This window comes from Stenella coeruleoalba, assembly GCF_951394435.1.
Source record: "Stenella coeruleoalba genome assembly, chromosome: 12".
NCBI lineage: Eukaryota > Metazoa > Chordata > Mammalia > Artiodactyla > Delphinidae > Stenella > Stenella coeruleoalba.
In genome coordinates, this window is record NC_137158.1 from 45905067 (window position 1) to 45924824 (window position 19758).

A 19758-nucleotide genomic window follows, 5' to 3' on the forward strand; every position below is an offset into this window, starting at 1 on the left:
TTCCTTCATTTCTTTTTCATTTATTTCTGATCTGATTTTTATGATTTCTTTCCTTCTGCTAACTTTGGGGTTTTTTTGTTCTTCTTTCTCTAATTGCTTTAGGTGGAAGGTTAGGTTCTTTATTTGAGATGTTTCCTGTTTCTTAAGGTAGGATTGTATTGCTATAAACTTCCCTCTTAAAACTGCTTTTCCTGCATCCCATAGGTTTTGGGTTGTTGTGTCTCCATTGTCATTTGTTTCTAGGTTTTTTTTTTATTTCATATTTAATTTCTTCATTGATCACTTTGTTATTAAGTAGTGTATTGTTTAGCCTCCATGTGTTTGTATTGTTTACAGATCTTTTTCTGTAATTGATATCTAGTCTCATAACATTGTGGTCAGAAAAGATACTTGATGCAATTTCAGTTTTCTTAAATTTACCAAGGCTTGATTTGTGACCCAAGATATGATCTATCCTGGAGAATGTTCCATGAGCACTTGAGAAAAATGTGTATTCGGTTGTTTTTGGATGGAATGTCCTATAAATATTAAGTCCATCTTGTTTAATGTATCATTTAAAGCTTGTGTTTCCTTATTTTTTCATTTTGGATAATCTGTCCATTGGTGAAAGTGGGGTGTTAAAGTCCCCTACTATGAATGTGTTACTGTCGATTTCCCCTTTTATGGCTGTTAGTATTTGCCTTATGTATTGAGGTGCTCCTATGTTGGGTGCATAAATATTTACAATTGTTATATCTTCTTCTTGGATCGATCCCTTGATCATTTTGTAGTGTCCTTCTTTGTCTCTTGTAATAGTCTTTATTTTAAAGTCTATTTTGTCTGATATGAGAATTGCTACTCCAGCTTTCTTTTGGTTTCCATTTGCATGGAATATCTTTTTCCATCCCCTTACTTTCATTCTATATGTGCCTCTAGGTCTGAAGTGGGTCTCTTGTAGACAGCATATATATGGGTCTTGTTTTTGTATCCATTCAGCCAATCTGCGTCTTTTGGTGGGAGCATTTAGTCCATTTACTTTAAGGTAATTATCGATATGTATGTTCCTATTCCCATTTTCTTAATTGTTTTGTGTTCGTTATTGTAGGTCTTTTCCTTCTCTTGTGTTTCTTGCCTAGAGAAGTTCCTTTAGCATTTGTTGTAAAGCTGGTTTGGTGGTGCTGAACTCTGTCAGCTTTTGTTTGTCTGTAAAGGTTTTAATTTCTCCATCAAATCTAAATGAGATCCTTGCTGGGTAGAGTAATCTTGGTTGCAGGTTTTTCTCCTTCATTAGTTTAAATATGTCCTGCCTGTCCCTTCTGGCTTGCAGAGTTTCTGCTGAAAGATCAGCTGTTAACCTTATGGGCATTCCCTTGTGTGTTATTTGTTGTTTTTCCCTTGCTGCTTTTAATATGTTTTCTTTGTATTTAATGTTTGATGGTTTGATTAATATGTGTCTTGGCGTATTTCTCCTTGGATTTATCCTGTATGCGACTCTCTGTGCTTCCTGGGCTTGATTAACTATTTCCTTTCCCATATTAGGGAAGTTTTCAACTATAATCTCTTCAGATATTTTCTCAGTCCCTTTCTTTTTCTCTTCTTCTTCTGGAACCCCTATAATTCGAATGTTGGTGTGTTTAATATTGTCCCAGCGGTCTCTGAGACTGTCCTCAGTTCTTTTCATTCTTCTTTCTTTATTCTGCTCTGCAGTATTTATTTCCACTATTTTATCTTCCAGGTCACTTATCCGTTCTTCTGCCTCAGTTATTCTGCTATTGATCCCATCTAGAGTACTTTTAATTTCATTTATTGTGTTGTTCATCGTTGTTTGTTTCATCTTTAGTTCTTCTAGGTCGTTGTTAAATGTTTCTTGCATTTTGTCTGTTCTATTTCCAAGATTTTGGATCATCTTTACTATCATTATTCTGAATTCTTTTTCAGGTAGACTGCCTATTTACTCTTCATTTGTTAGGTCTGGTGGATCTTGCTCCTTCATCTGCTGTGTGTTTTTCTGTCTTCTCATTTTGCTTATCTTACTGTGTTTGGGGTCTCCTTTTTGAAGGCTGCAGGTTCATAGTTCCCATTGTTTTTGGTGTCTGTCCCCAGTGGCGAAGGTTGGTTCAGTGGGTTGTGTAGGCTTCCTGCTGGAGGGGACTAGTGACTGTGTTCTGGTGGATGAGGCTGGATCTTGTCTTTCTGGTGGGCAGGTCCACGTCTGGTGGTGTGTTTTGGGGTGTCTGTGGACTTATTATGATTTTAGGCAGCCTCTCTGCTAATGGGTGGGGTTGTGTTCCTATCTTGCTAGTTGTTTGGCATAGGATGTCCAGCACTGTAGCTTGCTGGTCGTTGAGTGAGGTTGAGTGCTGGTGTTGAGTTGGAGATCTCTGGGAGATTTTCACTGTTTGATATTATGTGGAGCTGGGAGGTCTCTTGTGGACCAGTGTCCTGAAGTTGGCTCTCCCACCTCAGAGGCACAGCACTGACTCCTGGCTGCAGCACCAAGAGCCTTTCATCCACACGGCTCAGAATAAAAGGGAGAAAAAGTAGAAAGAAAGAATTAGTAGAAGTAGAAAGAAGGAAAGAAAGAAAGAGAGGAGGGAGAGAGGGAGGGAGGGAGGAAGGAAGGAGGGAAGGAAGGAAAAAAGGAAAGAAGGAAGATAAAGTAAAATAAAGTAAGATAAAATATAAGTTATTAAAATAAAAAATTATTAAGAAAAAAAATTTAAAAAAATGGACGGATAGAACCCTAGGACAAGTGGTGGAAGCAAAGCTATACAGACAAAATCTCACACGGAAGCATACACATACACACTCACAAAGAGAGGAAAAGGGGAAAAAATCATAAATGTTGCTCTCAAAGTGCACCTCCTTAATTTGGGATGTTCGTTGTCTATTCATGTATTCCACAGATGCAGGGTACATCAAGTTGATTGTCGAGCTTTAATCCACTGCTTCTGAGGCTGCTGGGAGAGATTTCCCTTTCTCTTCTTTGTTTTCACAGCTCCCAGGGGCTTAGCTTTGGATTCGGCCCCGCCTTTGCGTGTAGGTCGCTGGAGGGCATCTGTTCTTCGCTCAGACAGGACGGGGTTAAAGGAGCCGCTGATGTGGCGGCCCCGGCGCACTCAGGCTGGGGGCGGCGGGGGCGGGGCGAGGGCGGGCCACGGCGTGCGGGGCGGGCCTGACGCGGCAGAGGCCGGCGTGACGTTGCACCAGCTTGAGGCGCGCCGTGCGTTCTCCCGGCGTAGTTGTTCCTGGGTCCCGGGGCCCTGGCAGTGGCAGGCTTCACACGCTCCCCGGAAGCGGGGTGTGGATAGTGACCTGTGCTCGCACACAGGCTGCTTGGTGGCGGCAGCAGCAGCCTTAGCGTCTCATGCCCGTCTGTGGGGTCCGCGCTTTTAGCCGCGGCTCGCGCCCGTCTCTGGAGCTCCTTTAAACAGCGCTGTTAATCCCCTCTCCTCGCGCACCACGAAACAAAGAGGGAAGAAAAAGTCTCTTGCCTCTTTGGCAGGTCCAGACTTTTCCCTGGACTCCCTCCCGGCTAGCCGTGGCGCACTAACTCCCTACAGGCTGTGTTCACGCCGGCAACCCCAGTCCTCACCCTGCGCTCCGTCCGAAGCCTGAGCCTCAGCTCCGCGCCCCGCCCGCCCTGGCGGGTGAAAAGACAAGCCTCTCCAGCTGGTGAGTGCCGGTCGGCACCGACCCTCTGTGTGGGAATCTCTCCGCTTTTCACTCTGCACCCCTGTGGCTGCGCTCTCCCCTGCGGCTCCGAAGCTTTTCCCGTCCGCCACCCACAGTCTCCGCCCGCGAAGGGGCTTCCTAGTGTTTGGAAACCTTTCCTCCTTCACATCTCTCACCCACTGGTGCAGGTCCCGTCCCTATTCTTTTGTCTCTGTTTTTTCTTTTGCCCTACCCAGGTACGTGGGGAGTTTCTTGCCTTTTGGGAGGTCTGAGGTCTTCTGCCAGCGTTCAGTAGGTGTTCTGTAGGTGTTGTTCCACGTGTAGATGTGTTTCTGGTGTATCTGTGGGGAGGGAGGTGATCTCCACGTCTTACTCTTCCGCCATCTTCCCCTCGTCCCCTTGGAAGCAGATCTTTAAAAAATTTTTCTAAAATTTTACATGTTCATTACTCTACAGCTATTTAATTTTTCTATCAATTCTTTAGTCAATTTGGACTTTTTATAGTTTCTCTGGTATTTATGCATTTCATAGAGGTTTTTCAAAGTTACTATCACAGTTATATATATAGCATTCTCATACCTTTGAAAATATCTGGCATGTCTATATAGTCATTTATATATTCTGGATATCATTTATTTGATTTTCTCTCCATTTTTCTTAACTATATTTGCCAAAATTGGTATATTCTGTAATTTTTATAGAACTTGGTGTTGGATTTAATTATTGATAAAATGTTCTCTAATTTACTGGTTGCTGATTTGATCTCCTAATTATTTCTGATTTTATTTTTGTTTTATTGTTTTCTTTCTACTTTACATTGAATGTTCAGTTGATTTATTTTTTATTCTCCATTAATTAAAATATTTAAAACTATAAATTTGCTTTCACTATATCTCATAAATAATGATGAGTAGTGTTTAAAAAATCATCTTCTGTAAATAATCTTAGTAAATGCCAATTTTGATTTCTTCATAGACTGTGGAGTTGTTTCAAGGAGTATGATTTTTCCCGTTCAGTATTAATAATAAAGTTTTATCATCAACTGCTAGTTTTAATACATTTAATTCAAATAACATGGCCTACAAAATCGATTTTTTTGTGCTTACTGATGTTTCATGTATTGTCTGAAAGCTGATTTTTTAAAAAATAATTAGCAGTCAGTGGGCACTAGCAAAGAAAGTATGTTTACTTTTTATAGGTCACAAAACTTACAATATAAACCTTTCAATTAAACTTGTTAAATATATCAGTAATACTTTCTCTGTCTTCACTTTTTCATCTAGCTCTCTGATAATGCTTTTTGTTAATCTCTCTTCTTTTTATCACCTAACACTGTGTATGCTCCTACTAAATAATTGATGAACAAAAACAGTATTTTCCTGACCTGAGGCTAAGCAGAAAGAGGGCAGAGCTCTGTGGATCTCCCTTCAGACTTCCAGCTTAGGTAGTTTATTTGCCATGTCTACTAAATGGCAACACCAGTACCATGTGGAATGTACTACTTCTCTAAGGGGCTTGAAATTGTCTACAGCTGTATTTTGGAAATGAGAGAAATATTCATGGAGCATGTACATGAAAAAACAGAACAGGATTTTCAATATACATTTGAGGGGGAGAAAAAGGTTTCTATTAAACCTGTTTGTTTTTATAAACTTCTGAACCTGGAATTTGACACCTGGAGAAATGTGGAGGGTGCGGGGGGAGTGAAAGGGGTGATAATTCAGATGCCGTGGATTACTACCTGAATATTTATCAATATTGCTTTCTTTTCCTCCTAACCTGGAAGAAGTTTATATTTTATTTTCTTTCCTGATGGGGACTTACCAGGTGTAATTTCTTTGTCTTCTTTAGGTGAAATTTGCCCTTCTCCTTCTCCCACAGCCGAAAGGCTGCAGGGCTGCGGAGCACTAGATTACTGAAAGAGCAGAATGGATGGTGAGTTATTTATAAAATATATCTCCCTTACATTGATTTTTAATTTTTAAGATCAAACTAATGACAAGGCAAGGAAACCCTTATTATCATTACCAGACAAAATGTAAATGTTATTATCTCTGGCAGTGTCAAAACAAAATTACAGTGGTTAGAGACTGATCTGAAAAAGGAGGCAGGGATGATGCAAGTTAATGCTTCTTTTAATAAAGCTGGGGTCAAAAGATTCTGCCTGTGTTTGATGTGACATGTAATGAAGATATAAGTCTGTCATTTGTGGTTGCACAGAGCAGTAGAGAAATTAGAATAGTGATATAATTTTAAGAGATGGATGATTAGACTGTAGTCAAGAAATAACTTAAAGGTAGCAGATCAAGAAATAGGGATCAAATTATATTAGAGTAATGGATGATCACCAGAAGGTCTAAAAAAGTTTTTTGTTTGGTTTTTCAAGTGATTCCTTTTGGGGAGTTAAGGGATAGGGTAGCAAATTATTGATATAAACTAAGATCTTCTGTGTATTTGTTTAAAAATTTTAAAAGCAAATTAGAAAAACAGGCTACCCTTTATAAATTGTTTCTTCTTTTGTCTGACTCACATATCTTAAATGAAAATCATTGAAACAAATATAACAATAGTAATAATAAAAATAAAATAACAGGGCAACTCTTCCACTAGGAGGTAAACAGGACTGTGGTACCAAGAGTTTCTTGACTGTTTTTCAAACCCTCTGGTCAACCTTTTCCTATGTTTGTAAACACCCTCCCTCTCAACTTCATGTAGCTAAATCTTATTTAGCCTTCAAATCTTAGCTTCATCTGAAAACTTCATCTGATACTGCTAATTCGGCCCCTAACAAAACTTGAAAATCTTTTTTAAGGTTCTCTAGCAAAAGCAATTGAATTTGATTTTTAATTCACAGAGAAATTGTGGTATATCAGTTATTAATACCTCAATTCTGTTCATTTGGTATGTATGTATGTATCTACCATTCATACAACAAATATTTATTGGGCATCTGTGTGTACTATGATCTTTCTCATCAGAGTTTAATACATTGGGTTGAGAAAATAAATACAAATAGGCAAACAGATACATTTGTTATAAATATTAGCAAGGATGCTTTGAGAGGAGGAATGTCTGCTTTACATTAATTTGTCACTGAAGCCTTCTCTGTGGGAATGAGTTTTGTGTTGAGGCCTGAAAAATGAGAAGTAGCCACCTATATGTGGAGTATTAAGATGAGTATTGAAATAGGTAGAGGGAACAGTGTCAGCAAAGACCTTATCCTTGAAAAGAAGTAGTCATAATCAAGAAGCTGAAGGAAAATCAAGTTGACTGGGTCATAGTGAATAAAGTGAGCCTTGATGATGAGTGTAACAGAAGTACAGGTAGTGATCTGTGCTCACAGGGCCCTGGGAAGGCCCTGTAGACATTTGATATAATCTTCAATGTGATGGGGAGCTGTCCTGGGGTCAAACCAGAAATAATAATCCAACCTGCATATTAACAAATCATTCTGGCTTTCCTGTGGGGAATGAAGTGAGAGTGGGATAAGAGTGGAATCTTACAGATCAATTATGACTGTACTGCTTAGAGTAGAAGAGAGATCGTGTCAGCTTAATTTAAAGAGATGGATAGAAACTAGATGGGTTCAACACACATGATAGAGGAATGATCTCTCAGATTTATCCTCCTACATTTCACTCAGAATAAAATGTAGTTCCCCCTCTCTCCTCTTAGTGCCTAAACTCTTCCTATCTTCTAAATTTTGCCCTATCTCATATTTAGTACTACTTTTTATCTGTTATCTCTTCTCTATCACGGCTTCTTCAGCCACAGCTTCACTGATCTTTTTCCTTCAGCATATACACATATCAGGTCTCTCATCTTTCCACAAACTTCTTCCCCTTGTAGTGCACTCTTCCCTCCTTCCCTCCAGAATCTTACTCATCTCTGCTTTCTACCAATCAGGCTTCTGACTAAAATTATGTTCCCTAGGCCCTTGCTTCATCCCTAGATGTCAAGTTCAATGTATCATTTTTATTTAATATCTTACTTGATCCCTCTATGACAACATGAACCATTTATCTCTTGTAGTTTGCTTTATTTCCATGATGCCTATGGCAAAGTTCTTTTGCCATTTCCACCCCCCTGTATTTTTCATGGATAAATACATCATTTATGATGTCCCTTCACCTCCCTGCCCTTAACTACTAATACCCCATTGTGTTTGATCTTTTCTTCCTTCTCTCATTCTGTGAAATCTCTCTGGATTGTCTCCATAATTCTTACGTAGCCACTAAGACTACTTACTGTTGATGGATTCCAAACTATCATTTCTTTTCCATTATTCTTCATAGTCACTGACTACCCTCCCTTGTTTTTCTTCCCCACAGCTTAGTAATATGCACTTTCTCTTTTCTCTGCACTTTGATCAAACTAAATATCTAAGACTCCCACAAAGATAATAGTGGGTGGAAAATTCATGTTACCACAGAGCCACCCAAGGTATGTGTAGCAAGAGAAGCAAATGAATTAAGGTTAAATTGTTTGCTTCTTACTTCCTGTAGGAGCTTGAGCTGATTGCAGATATTGGCAGTTGGCTGGACACTACAAATGCAAGTTCCCCCTAAAGAAAATGTTGAGACTTTGTAAGTTAGTTGATGTCAACTTCTCTAAAATAACTTTTACTTGCTTTTTAACAACTTGAATTTTTAAATTTCTTATTTAAAGATTTTTGGAAGTTTTAGTTTTGGGCTTTAGAAATAGATGAAATAGCTATCTAGGTGCTAAAAGAATTCTGTCTTTCATCAGGAAATCTTCTTGAACCTCTTGATAATTAGTCTCCTTCGTTACCTTGTAAAGGCAAGGTAAAGGCAAAACCCTAAAGGCAATGATTGATAGATTTTTCAGAGCAAACATCTTTATGCCAAAAACATGAGAAATGAAACTAAAAAACAAATGGAATAATTTAAAAATATATTGGCACAATATGTAACAGATAAATATTTTTACCTTAGTTTATGAGGTACTCTTAGAAATAAAAAAGGAAAGAAAAACAATCTGATCAAAAATAGGCCAGTGATACAGACGGTTTATATAAAGAACACCAATATTCTGTGGATATATAGAAAACATCTAAATAAAGACTAAACAAAGGCACAGGAGACAGTACAGCAAAAAGAAAAATAGCACAGAATCTCCTGTTTGACTGCCTGAGTATAGAGCTCAAATCCCTCACTTACCTCTTTCATACTTTTAGGTAAAAAACATTACCTCTCAAAGCCTAGTGTCCTCCTATTTTTTTCAAATTGAGGGGAAATTCATATAAGATCAAATGAAACATTTTAAGGTGAACAATTAAGTGGCATTTACTGTTTACAATGTTGTGCAACCATCACGTCTATCTAGTTCCAAAACATTTGATCACCCCAAAGAAAGCCCTGCACCCATTAATTAGTTAATCCCCATTACCTTCTACCCCTAACCCGTGGTAACCACCAATCTATGTGTGCCAAAATATTAGTAACAGTTATTCCTGGGTCCTGGGATTAGTTACAATGTTATTTGTGTTTTTTCCCTTGCAAGTTTTCAAATGTATACTTATTATTTATGATTTTTAATAAGGAAAAAGACAAACATATTGTCTGAAAAAATCTTACTAACCTTAAGAAAACACTTTCTCTCAGAATCTACATGTTACCCTTTTAAAACAATCAACTTTTACATTTTTTTTTTTTACCATTTCACTTTATCTGGAGAAATAATTCTCCAGTGGTATGTGTTGTAGTGAGTTATGGTGAAAAGAAGAGGAGAAGAAAGTCTCTTGTCAACTTATATAGTATCTCTATATATATTTTGCTGGAGCTAAAACTGTTCTGCAGAATGCTCTTCAGGAAAGTTTTTTGAAAAATTAATGGAAATAACCACAGCAGCCAGGTATAGGAACTTAAATGGGACAAGGCTAACAGGAATGCCAGGAAAAAGGTTAGTATACTTAACAATGGAAAAACTAATAAATTGTAGCTTAAGTTAATAAACGTAGGCTAAATTAGTTATAATTGCAATTTTAAAAGTCTGTTCAGTATGTAAGTATGTAAGGTGGTACTGAGGAAAGTAAACAATTCCTGTTACAACATCACATTTTAAATTTGAGATCAATGACTGCAAGACGAAAATAGATATTGCTGGCCTCTGTTTACAAATCTTTGATTAGGAAAATTACATATCCTGGTGAGGTATTCTATTAAGAATGAGAATTCCTTTAAATGTTACTATTCTTAGGTCTCTTTTATTCCTCAAAATATTGTCATTTTTTAAACAGGAAGCTTACTAATATACTTGTGTAACCTGTGTATTTATTCGTTTTGAAGTTTAAATAACTCTGTTTTCCAAATTTTACAACCATTTCTACAGTAACTTGTCAATATAGACATTAAGTGGTACTTAAATGATAGGCATGAAATGTACACTATGTTTAACATGGCTGAGTTAACAATACTGGAAATCTTTGAATTTTGATAATCTCCAGCATTCTATAATTAGTAATTTTTTGGCTACTTGAAATATAGTTAATTTCTTCTACCAGAAGTACATTAGAATGTAAATTAGTTAATACTTTATCTCATGTTAATGTGGTATGTCAAAAATGAACAGAGTTTGAACCTAAAAGCCTGAAAAAATTACAGTGTGGCATAGTACAAATCTCAGAATTGTCTCTTTGTAAGATTTTCCCCTTTTGATACTGTGTGGCTATTTAAAACATATCATTTAGATTAGTAACCTAATATTTTTGCTAATATGGCTCTGATTCCATAAGCAGTAATAGATAGGCCTGAATTCTATCAACCTAAGGAAGGTTTAGAGAGGTATATACATTTGTTGTCAATGTCTATGTTATTATTTTTAACCACCCCACATGGCACCAGTGACCCTAACCTACTTGTATTTTTGTGGAACTGCTCGTACTCTCTCAGATCTCTAAGACTTTTTGTGTATATAAATATATATGTGTGTGTGTATATATATTTATATACAAATATATATGCATGTGAGTATATGTATATATACATATATTTTCCTCTTTATTCTGTATCCTGTTACACTCTTTATATTTTTTATCCTCCTCTTCTTAGTATTGCTTGTCCTTTTTGTCTGATTAAATTTTTATCTGTTCAACTACTTTTTTCTCATGCCTTTTTCTCTTTTAATTGTGTTACTTGGAAATGGCATAAAGCTATGTTATGTTTTTTATGCCAATATGAATGTACTTGGTTTTTAATGGGAAATTTTAGTCTATTTTTAATGTAGTGCAATAAATAATAAAACTGATTTTATTTTTAAATAATTTTTAAATGTTCATCATTTATTTTTCTTATTTTTTTCCTTTAGCCAACTTTTGGTGAAGTGATCAAATTGTTATTCATTCCCTTCACCCCTCTTGTCATTTTGGAAGTTTTATTTTACTTTTTCATTTTATTTCTGATTATATTCTCCTTCCTGGTACTCATAGTCAAACACACAGTTTACTAACATATTAAAACAATGCCCTTTCCACCTACTCATAGATTCCATTTTCTTACTGCTTCTTTCCATCAAGTCCCAAAATACTTTTACCTCTCCCTCTTCTGCTTGCCACTATCAAAGATTTTGCTGAGACATTTTGGAATTTTTGTTCTAGATTATAATTAGTTTCTTCCTATATTGTTTTCTCCCTATTTCAAAAATTCTTAATTAGTATTTATAAATTGTATACATAGATTATTAATCACATCCATATCTATCTATGTATCACCTATCAAATCTATGTTTATTGATAATACTATTTATTTTCCTTCCCATCATTTCCTATTTTGAAAATTCCATTCTGAATTATTACTGTCTGGAAAGAGTATTTTCTTTTTTTTTCTTTACATCTTTATTGGAGTATAATTGCTTTACAATGGTGTGTTAGTTTCTGCTTTATAACAAAGTGAATCAGTTATACATATACATATGTTCCCATATCTCAAGAGTATTTTCTTAAATAGTTTCTTCGGAAAGGCATATGAGTGTTACATTCTTTACTTCTTTGTGTATCCACAAAGAAGTACCTGACAGGGAAATGCTGTCTTGGATGAATACAGAATTCTTAGTTTAAGCTCTTTTTTTTTTTTTCTCAGTGGTCCGCTGAGGTGGTGAGAGCCCAGTGACATTCTCTCTCTCTCTCTCTCTCTCTCTTTTTTTTTTCTTTCATTCTAAGTAACTAATTCTTTTGGCTTGAGAGTTTGTAAGAGGTTTCTCCTTGTCTGTACTAAGTTATGCCTTGGTGAGTGCCTTTTCGCATAGATTCTGTCCAGAATGTATTGAGCCTATCTGCAGTCCAGGTTCTTCAGCTCAGGGACATTTTTTCATTCCTTTATTAGTTTAATTATTGCCTCTCTTCCTTCTGTTCCTTTTTATTTCCTCTAAATTTTCATGATTCTAATATTTAGCCTCACAAATTCATTCTCCACATCTTTTATAATTTCTGCTCATTTATCAGGCCATCACTTTGGTAATTAACAATATCATACGCTATTCAGTCAGTAAAATCACTAATTTTATTATATTTGAAAAAGCGTGCTTTTTAGTTCCAAAAATTCTATATTTGGTGCAGTCCTTGAATCTTCTTAATGTTCTTACTCTTTCTTATCAGGTTTTATCCTTCTCTATGATAGAGCTAGTTCTGAGTGCACTGCCTTTTCTTTTTTTCCCTGATGTCTACTACCCGTTGGTACATTATTGTTTAACTTTATTAGAAATGGCAGCTCATCTCTAGTTTCTGGGATATACCCTCTCAACAGTGCTGTGGTGGCTAAACTCTGTTCCTGTGACCTGGCCCTGTAGCAAGAAGAACCTCTCAGTCTCCTAGGGATTCTGCATGTGGAAACCTCTCTGCTCCCTGGTCTTTTCACACTCTTCAGGCTTAGAAGTAGAGAAGTAGAGAACACCCAGGTCAATTTCTTCAGCTCTTTGGGGAGAAGTGAGGCAAAGCACAGGTGAGGGAACAAACATTGCCTTTTCACAGGGTGACAGTAGGGGAATTCATAGGTCTCTGAGGATCCAACTCTCTTCCTAAAGAGCTCTTGGCAGACTTCCTGGGGAGACATTTCTCTTCCACTTATTTCTCAGTCAGGATTCCATGGAGCTGGGGCCTCACTTGCATCCCCTTGACCTTGCCTACCTGCTATCTACAGCCAGAGGTAGTAACTGAGGAGAAGGAGGTAAGAGTTGATGTGACCAGGATAGACTTAGTCAAACCATCACCTTTTTAGAATCCCCTGTGCACTTTTGGGTTTAGCTCTTTACCTCTGAACTGACATATGCTAACTATAATGTTGGACTTAACCTAAAACATTTGCATATTAAATCATGAATTTTCTTGAGTTCAAATTATAAGCTGACTACAGAGGCTTGAGGAGGCCTGCCAGGAATGCAGCTTCTGCATTCTAGGAGCAAGACAGATTCTGGGAACAATTAACAGCACAGTCTAAAAAAAAAGGACATGAGAAATCTGTGCTGCTAATTATTTTCTTTAATGACTCAAACACACACTTATTGAGTACCTACTATTTACTAATGAAAGGTTATTAAACACACATTAATAAACCTCATCCAGGCACCATTTGGAAGAGGGTGATGACCTGCATTTCTCAGTGTGATTTTCAGAATTGTGATTGTAAATGCTGGATCCATCTCTTCTTGGAAATGCACATAATGTTTATTATTGTTGTTATTGATAAAGACCATAAGGTTATTGCCTAAAAATAACTGGGTTTACATACCCATTTTATTACACAATGCTTAAATATATACATTATGTATTCATTCCAAAAATATTATGTAACTATTTGCCAAATACCCTACAATAGTGAAAAGCCAGACCCTTTTGTTTACCTCATGGGTAAACACAATGTAGATGTATATCACAATGTGTATATCTTTCACAATGTAGATGTATGTCAAATCATCATGTCATGTATTTTGAGTGTTACAATTTTATTTGTCAACTCTACTTCAGTAAAACTGAAAAAAATAATTTAAATTATTACAAACAAAGTTTAACCTGATACATGCTACTAAGGAACACACAGAGACAGAAAAACCAAAGATAACCTATTTTAAAAATGGTCAGGAAAAGCGTCTTTGAGGCGTATGTAAACTGAGACCGAGAAATGATGAGAAGTAGCAGGTTAGGCAGATGTGGAAAGAGTGATGTTAATAGAGAGAACAAACATACAAAGCTCCAAAGATGAGAAAGAACTTTGGCAGTTTAAAAAAAAGATAAAAAACAAAAGACAAAACAGAGTTTCAGGGACTTGGTATATAGCAGGAAGAGGGGGAAATAGAAGAGACTGTAGTCCAGGCATTGATATACCTTTCAAGCATAGTAATAAATAAGGATTTTATTCTATGTGCAATGAAAATCCCATAAAAATGTCAAGTGTGGGATTCATATAATCAGATATACATTTTTAAATAAACTTTTTGTTATTAAGTAGAAACAGATTGGCAGCATCATGAGAGTGAGTTTGGTCCAAGAAGTGGGGAGATTGGGGTAAGGAATCAAGATCAGATTGGCTTAAATTCTTTACTTCAGATTTGTATTTTGGCTCAGAATTCCTTGGAGACTTTCAGGCCTATCATCTTAAATTGGCTTCCTCTCACCTTTTCTTTGTATTGAAAAATTAGGAGACTATGTAATAGTCCAGACAAAAGATGCTGAAAGCCAGACTTAGGTAGTAACAATGAGTATGGACACCAGTGGGATAAATGTACATTAATTTTGCAGGTTAAATTGACAGAATCATCTAAGGTATTAGACACGAGGTTGAGCAAATGATAGATTTCAAAGATGATATACAGTTATTTCCAGACCTAGCAGCAGGATAGATGGTTATGCCATTTTCTCAGATACGAGAAAATTGGGTGTAACCTGTTGAGCCGAATCAAGAATTCATGTTTTATACTTATTAAGTTTAAAAGTTTGTGACATTTAAGGGATAGATCAAGTAAGTGTGTGCATTTGTAAGCCTGCAGCTCACAGAGAGATCCAGCCTTGAAACATACATCTGGGAGCCATTAGAATAAAGATGATCTTTAAATCCATGGGGATGGATTAATCTAATCATGCTACTTATCTACTGAGCATCTTTTATGGAGTAGATATTACTGTAGGCATGGGGTATATAATAGTGAGTAGTATATAGATTCGTGCAAGTTTCATCACAGTGGGAGGTAGACGACAGTGTAGAGCAAGGCCGGGAATTGAATCTGAGTAACACATTATAGAAATCTGGTTGACGAGGATTACTGAGCATAGGAGACTAAAAGGAATTGGTTAGTGGGTAACAGAAAATTCAAGAGGGTTCCAAAAGAGGAGGTTTTCAAAAAGGAGAGAGTTGTTAACTGTGTTGAGTATTGCTAAGCAGTCAGTAGGCTAAACGAAAGAGTTCACAGCTTGTCAATGGAGATTGCTGGTGCCCTGAGAAAACTTGTGATAATAATGGTAGGGCTGCCAGATTGGAGCAGGGTAGGGAGTGAATGAGTGGAGAGGAGCAGAGGCCCTGAGCGGAGACATTTAGATTTTTTTTTTTTTAAACTAAAAGATTTCTGGAAGCATCATCTCCCATTTTGGGGAAAAAATTAACCTGATCATCCTGTCTAAAATATCATTTAGAAACTTTTAAAATTTACTTTTATACTGAGAAAGGACAGATGAGAAACGTAGAGACCCTTTTTTCACAGGAGATCCATTAAACATTTTCATAATATTTACAGAATTTTGGAGGGTTTACAGATAAAGAAGGATAGGATTTGCTCACATTACGTTAGATAGTTTTTATGGTGTTGCAAAATTATGATTAATCAATGATATCTCTCTAAACTGTAGTGATTTAGACATGTTTATTGTAACAATCCCTAAGACAGAACAGATTCACATTTAAAAATACTCAACATATAATCGTGTTGTGTACATGTTTAAGATAATTGCAGTGTTCTATAGTATTTTCTCTGTGAGGCACTTTAGACTAACTGTTGTGAATGTATTAAAGACTTCCTTTGCTTAATGGTGAGCTGTAGTGTTAGATTACCAAGTTATAGTGGGAGTGCATTTAACCAGTCCATAATCCTCCCTGATGCTCTGTGTGGATAATCACAGTAAACGTGCCTTACCACGGCAGCACTGTGCAAGCCACTGCAGTGCTTAGTTTTGACAATTTTTGTTTTTGTTTAATGATATATATCTTTGGAGTGGTTAAACAATGTTTAAGTTGGGGTGATAACTAGTTCAGCGTTGTATATAGCTTACAATAACAGAATTAGGATGCGATAAACATGCTAGACAGAGAAAAATTTTTTTCTGGTAAAGGTAAATACAGACCCAAGAAATATTGCCAAGGGTTACAGTTAAAGCTGTAGTATTTGATATTGTACCTACACTTAAGTTGGATATTTTAAAATTATTACAGTATTCCTACAGCTGACATGTTCATTTTCCCCTTACACTGATAAACTGGAAAATGTACAGTGATATCTTCCACAATTTTTTCTAGGTGAGGCAGGTTCACATACAACATGTGTGTTGGAATAACCTGGAGTTGCTTTGCCCAAGGAATTGATGGGAATAAATTTTCAGAATTCTTTTTTAAAAAAATATTTATTTATTTATTTGGCCGTGCCAGGTCTTAGTTGCAGCATGCGGAATCTTTAGTTGTGGCATGTGGGATCTAGTTCCCTGACCAGGGATCAAACCCGGGCCCCCTGCATTGGGAGCATGGCGTCTTAGCCACTGGACCACCAGGGAAGTCCCAATTTTCAGAATTCTTGATCAAAATGCTAGCTCTATATTTGCAGGGTAAATGGAGCTAGAACGAGTTAAGAAAAGCTTAGCTTCCTATTTAATTTTAAACTTTTAAGATAAGACAGTATGTGCTTTTTAGGTTTTCAGCTTGTTTTCATGTATTGAGAAAATACGTACAATTCCTAACCTATGTATTGACTTCATTCCCTAAATTCATTTATGGTATTATTTGGAACTGGGAATAGGTTTGTCAGCAAAAATGGCTTAAATAGAGTAGTTGTGCTCTAGGTCAGCTTACAAAGTTTCATTGAACTCTTACAATAAGAGAGATTTTCTTCCCTTGTACAATAAAATATAAGCACACTGGAGTGAAAAAAAGCAACATGAAACATAGCTTCTTATGTCACAGAGCATATGCCTGATTGGAAAAGAATGACCCATACATAAATACACCAGTAACAGTACAAATGCCAAATGAGTGACATGTTGAAATTATGTTTGTGGCTTGAGTGGCGAGAGCAATATGATCATAGAATTTAGAGTAAGTTTTGAGAGTAGGTATATTTTGAAATGAACCTTTGAATAATGAGGAGAATTCAGGTACATAAGAGGAATGGTGAGCATTGCAGGTGGGTGGAAAGAAACAAATGTTAATGAAGATAAATAAGAGGCTTGACTTGGTAGGCTTATGAATTAGATTTGTAGGCAAAGCTATGAGAAAGTGAAATATGCAGAGAGCTAGAAAAGGCCAGTGACCTCCCTGCCCTTCCCCTACCCTTCCAGTAAACTGAACTGGGGGTCCCTTATTTCTCTAGGCCTATTTTGGTTGTGTCCTCAACTATGTCAGGCAGAACTTCCACCTGAAATCAGGTGTTGATGTGACTCTTTCCTTAGAACACTTGCAGTGGACCTAAAACACATACTTGGCTTTGAGAATAGCCTTGCCTACTTCTTAGCTGCCTGAGAAACCTGACACTAAGAAGAGTGAAATGCTTCCTTTTCAGGAGCAGCTGCCCAGCTACCTCACCTTTACAGTTATGATGTGATTTTGGTTGTTTACTTGCTTGTTTTTAATGTAGCTCTCTATTTAAAACAAAATGGCTACATAGTCTTCTCTGCAAAATTGGAATTAGTAGTTTAAATTTAACATGTTAGGGAATATTGTTCAAGGCACTAAGAGAAGGCTGAGGACTTTCATCTGTCCTTGCTTTAGCTAACATCTGTACAAGAGGTAAGATATGTAACTGCATTCACAGTTGCATCCTCTTACATGTTTGAGGCATCATAGCTGCTCTAAGTGACCATGAGCTTATTGCACTAACTTATTTTATGACACTGAGATATCATTCTGCTAAATGTCAGTGCATCCCTTCTGTGAATGCATGTGACAATGTATCTCCCCAGGAACATATTCTTCGTTTCGTTCGTACTTGAATTTTTAATAATCCCAACCAGATGGACATTTGCCTTCTTCTCTAAATAGCAATGCTATAGAGTTTGCTTATCCTGGGACTTTTTAACATTTGTGATGAACTCTTTAATGATCAGTAGCAAAGAGATCACGGAGTTCATCTTGTCAATTAGTAGTACAGCTTCTGGCTAGTGTTAGGTCGAAAATAATTGATTTATATTTCAATGCTATACTATACATGTGTTTTCAAGCAAAGGTATTTGTTAATCTTACTGCAAAGAGGCTTTCCAAAATACACTCTCTAAATTGCATCTGTTTATAAAGCAAGTCAGGAAAGTAGGTGTTTACATTTTATTCATGTGGATGATTAAGAGGATCGTTCTTATCCTAATTATAGCTTCTTGTTATAGTATTTGCAAATGTAATAACATACATGATTTTCTCCTATGATTCTGTGTATCTCTAAGATAGAAATTTAAATGAAGTTGGATTATAAATGAAAGTAGGTATAACATATATTGGGACACCATCAAATATTAGCAAATGAATACTTGGCTGTAGATTTTTATCTCTGATTTGCTTGCTGTCATAGACCCATTAAGATTTGTTTGACCACTAGTCTAGTGAAAAAAATATTGACTAAGAGGCAGTAGATCTGGGTTCTAGTTTTAATTTTGCCACTATTTAAGTATGCAACCTTCAGTAAGTCATTTATTTACTTCTTTCATTTGCTTTTGCAATCAGTCTTTAATCTGTAAGGTGATTTGCTATACAATTCCACGAATTGAAATTTCGTCTATTTCCTTTCCTCTATACTGGCATTTCCAGGGACCTCAATGAGCAAGTGGCATGTGCTAGTCTTCAATAGATCTTACTTGAATATATTAAGTATTATCATTTACATTTTTAAATGTTTTTGAACCAAGATATAGTTCTCTGGGCATTTCCATATCAATGTCTTTTAACTCCACTTGCTGAATAATAGCCTTTGTCAACCTTTATAAGAATTTATGACCATAACTGGAAAAAATGTACATTTGGATTTTTCCATTCACCCTTGTAAATAAATTATGCTGAAATTCTAAAGAAGAATGTTTTAGGTGTTTTGGGGCCTGAGAGGTGCTGGTGGAGTAATGAGATACTGTGTCATCCATCTCCTTCTATGTACTCTGCTCTCTATTCTGATTAAACATGATCGTTAGCAATTTTGATGAAGAAACAAATGGTGAAGTTATCAGATTTATCCATAAATATGCCAAATGAAAGAACCAAACAATACACTTGAGAATCGTGATTTATCTCCAGAGCATTTCCAGGAAATACCAACAGAATATACAAAAGAGAAAAATATGTCAAGGCCTGAATTTTGGTAGAACAACAAAATCAACAGGACAAACCCAGATTTATAAAGCCAATTTAAAAAAAAGCTTCACAAGGAAAAACAATAAGATGCTCTTAATTATCCACAAAATAGGCTGCATTAACATAAATAGACTATTTCAATGTCAGAAGGGGATAGTCTTACTTGTGCCACATCTGGAGAATTTCATTTCATTCTGTGTTTAATTCTTGAACTCAATAAACTTTTGTATAACATCATATCTAAAAAGAGAAGTTCCCAACCTTGGTTGCCCTTTAAAAGTACCTTTGAAGCTTTCTAAAATAAAGTGTGGTAGAACTCTACACTATGTGATTTTGATACAGAAGTAGTTCTGGGATATGTACCAAACAGCTGCATTATTTTTATGCAGGTACATAGCCTACCTAGGCAGCATCAGCTGGTATAGTGGGAAGACATAGTTGTCAAAGAGACCTGGATAGGAATATAAAATTAGTTAACTTGACCTTATATGATAATGCTAATTATAAGACTTAACAAATAGCGAATAATTTCAATGAGTTAAATTGTTTACGTGTATTATTGCATTAATCA

At 36.3% G+C, this 19758-nt stretch overlaps 1 long non-coding RNA gene across 1 annotated transcript in view; it reads left to right on the top strand.

Annotated features, from left to right (window-relative positions):
- LOC307195525 overlaps positions 1-19758 on the top strand; it is a 309693-nt gene that overhangs the window by 255501 nt on the left and 34434 nt on the right. The window contains exon 4 of the long non-coding RNA XR_013830854.1: positions 5506-5589. This is a non-coding gene — a long non-coding RNA (uncharacterized lncRNA). The remainder of the gene's footprint in view (positions 1-5505; positions 5590-19758) is intronic.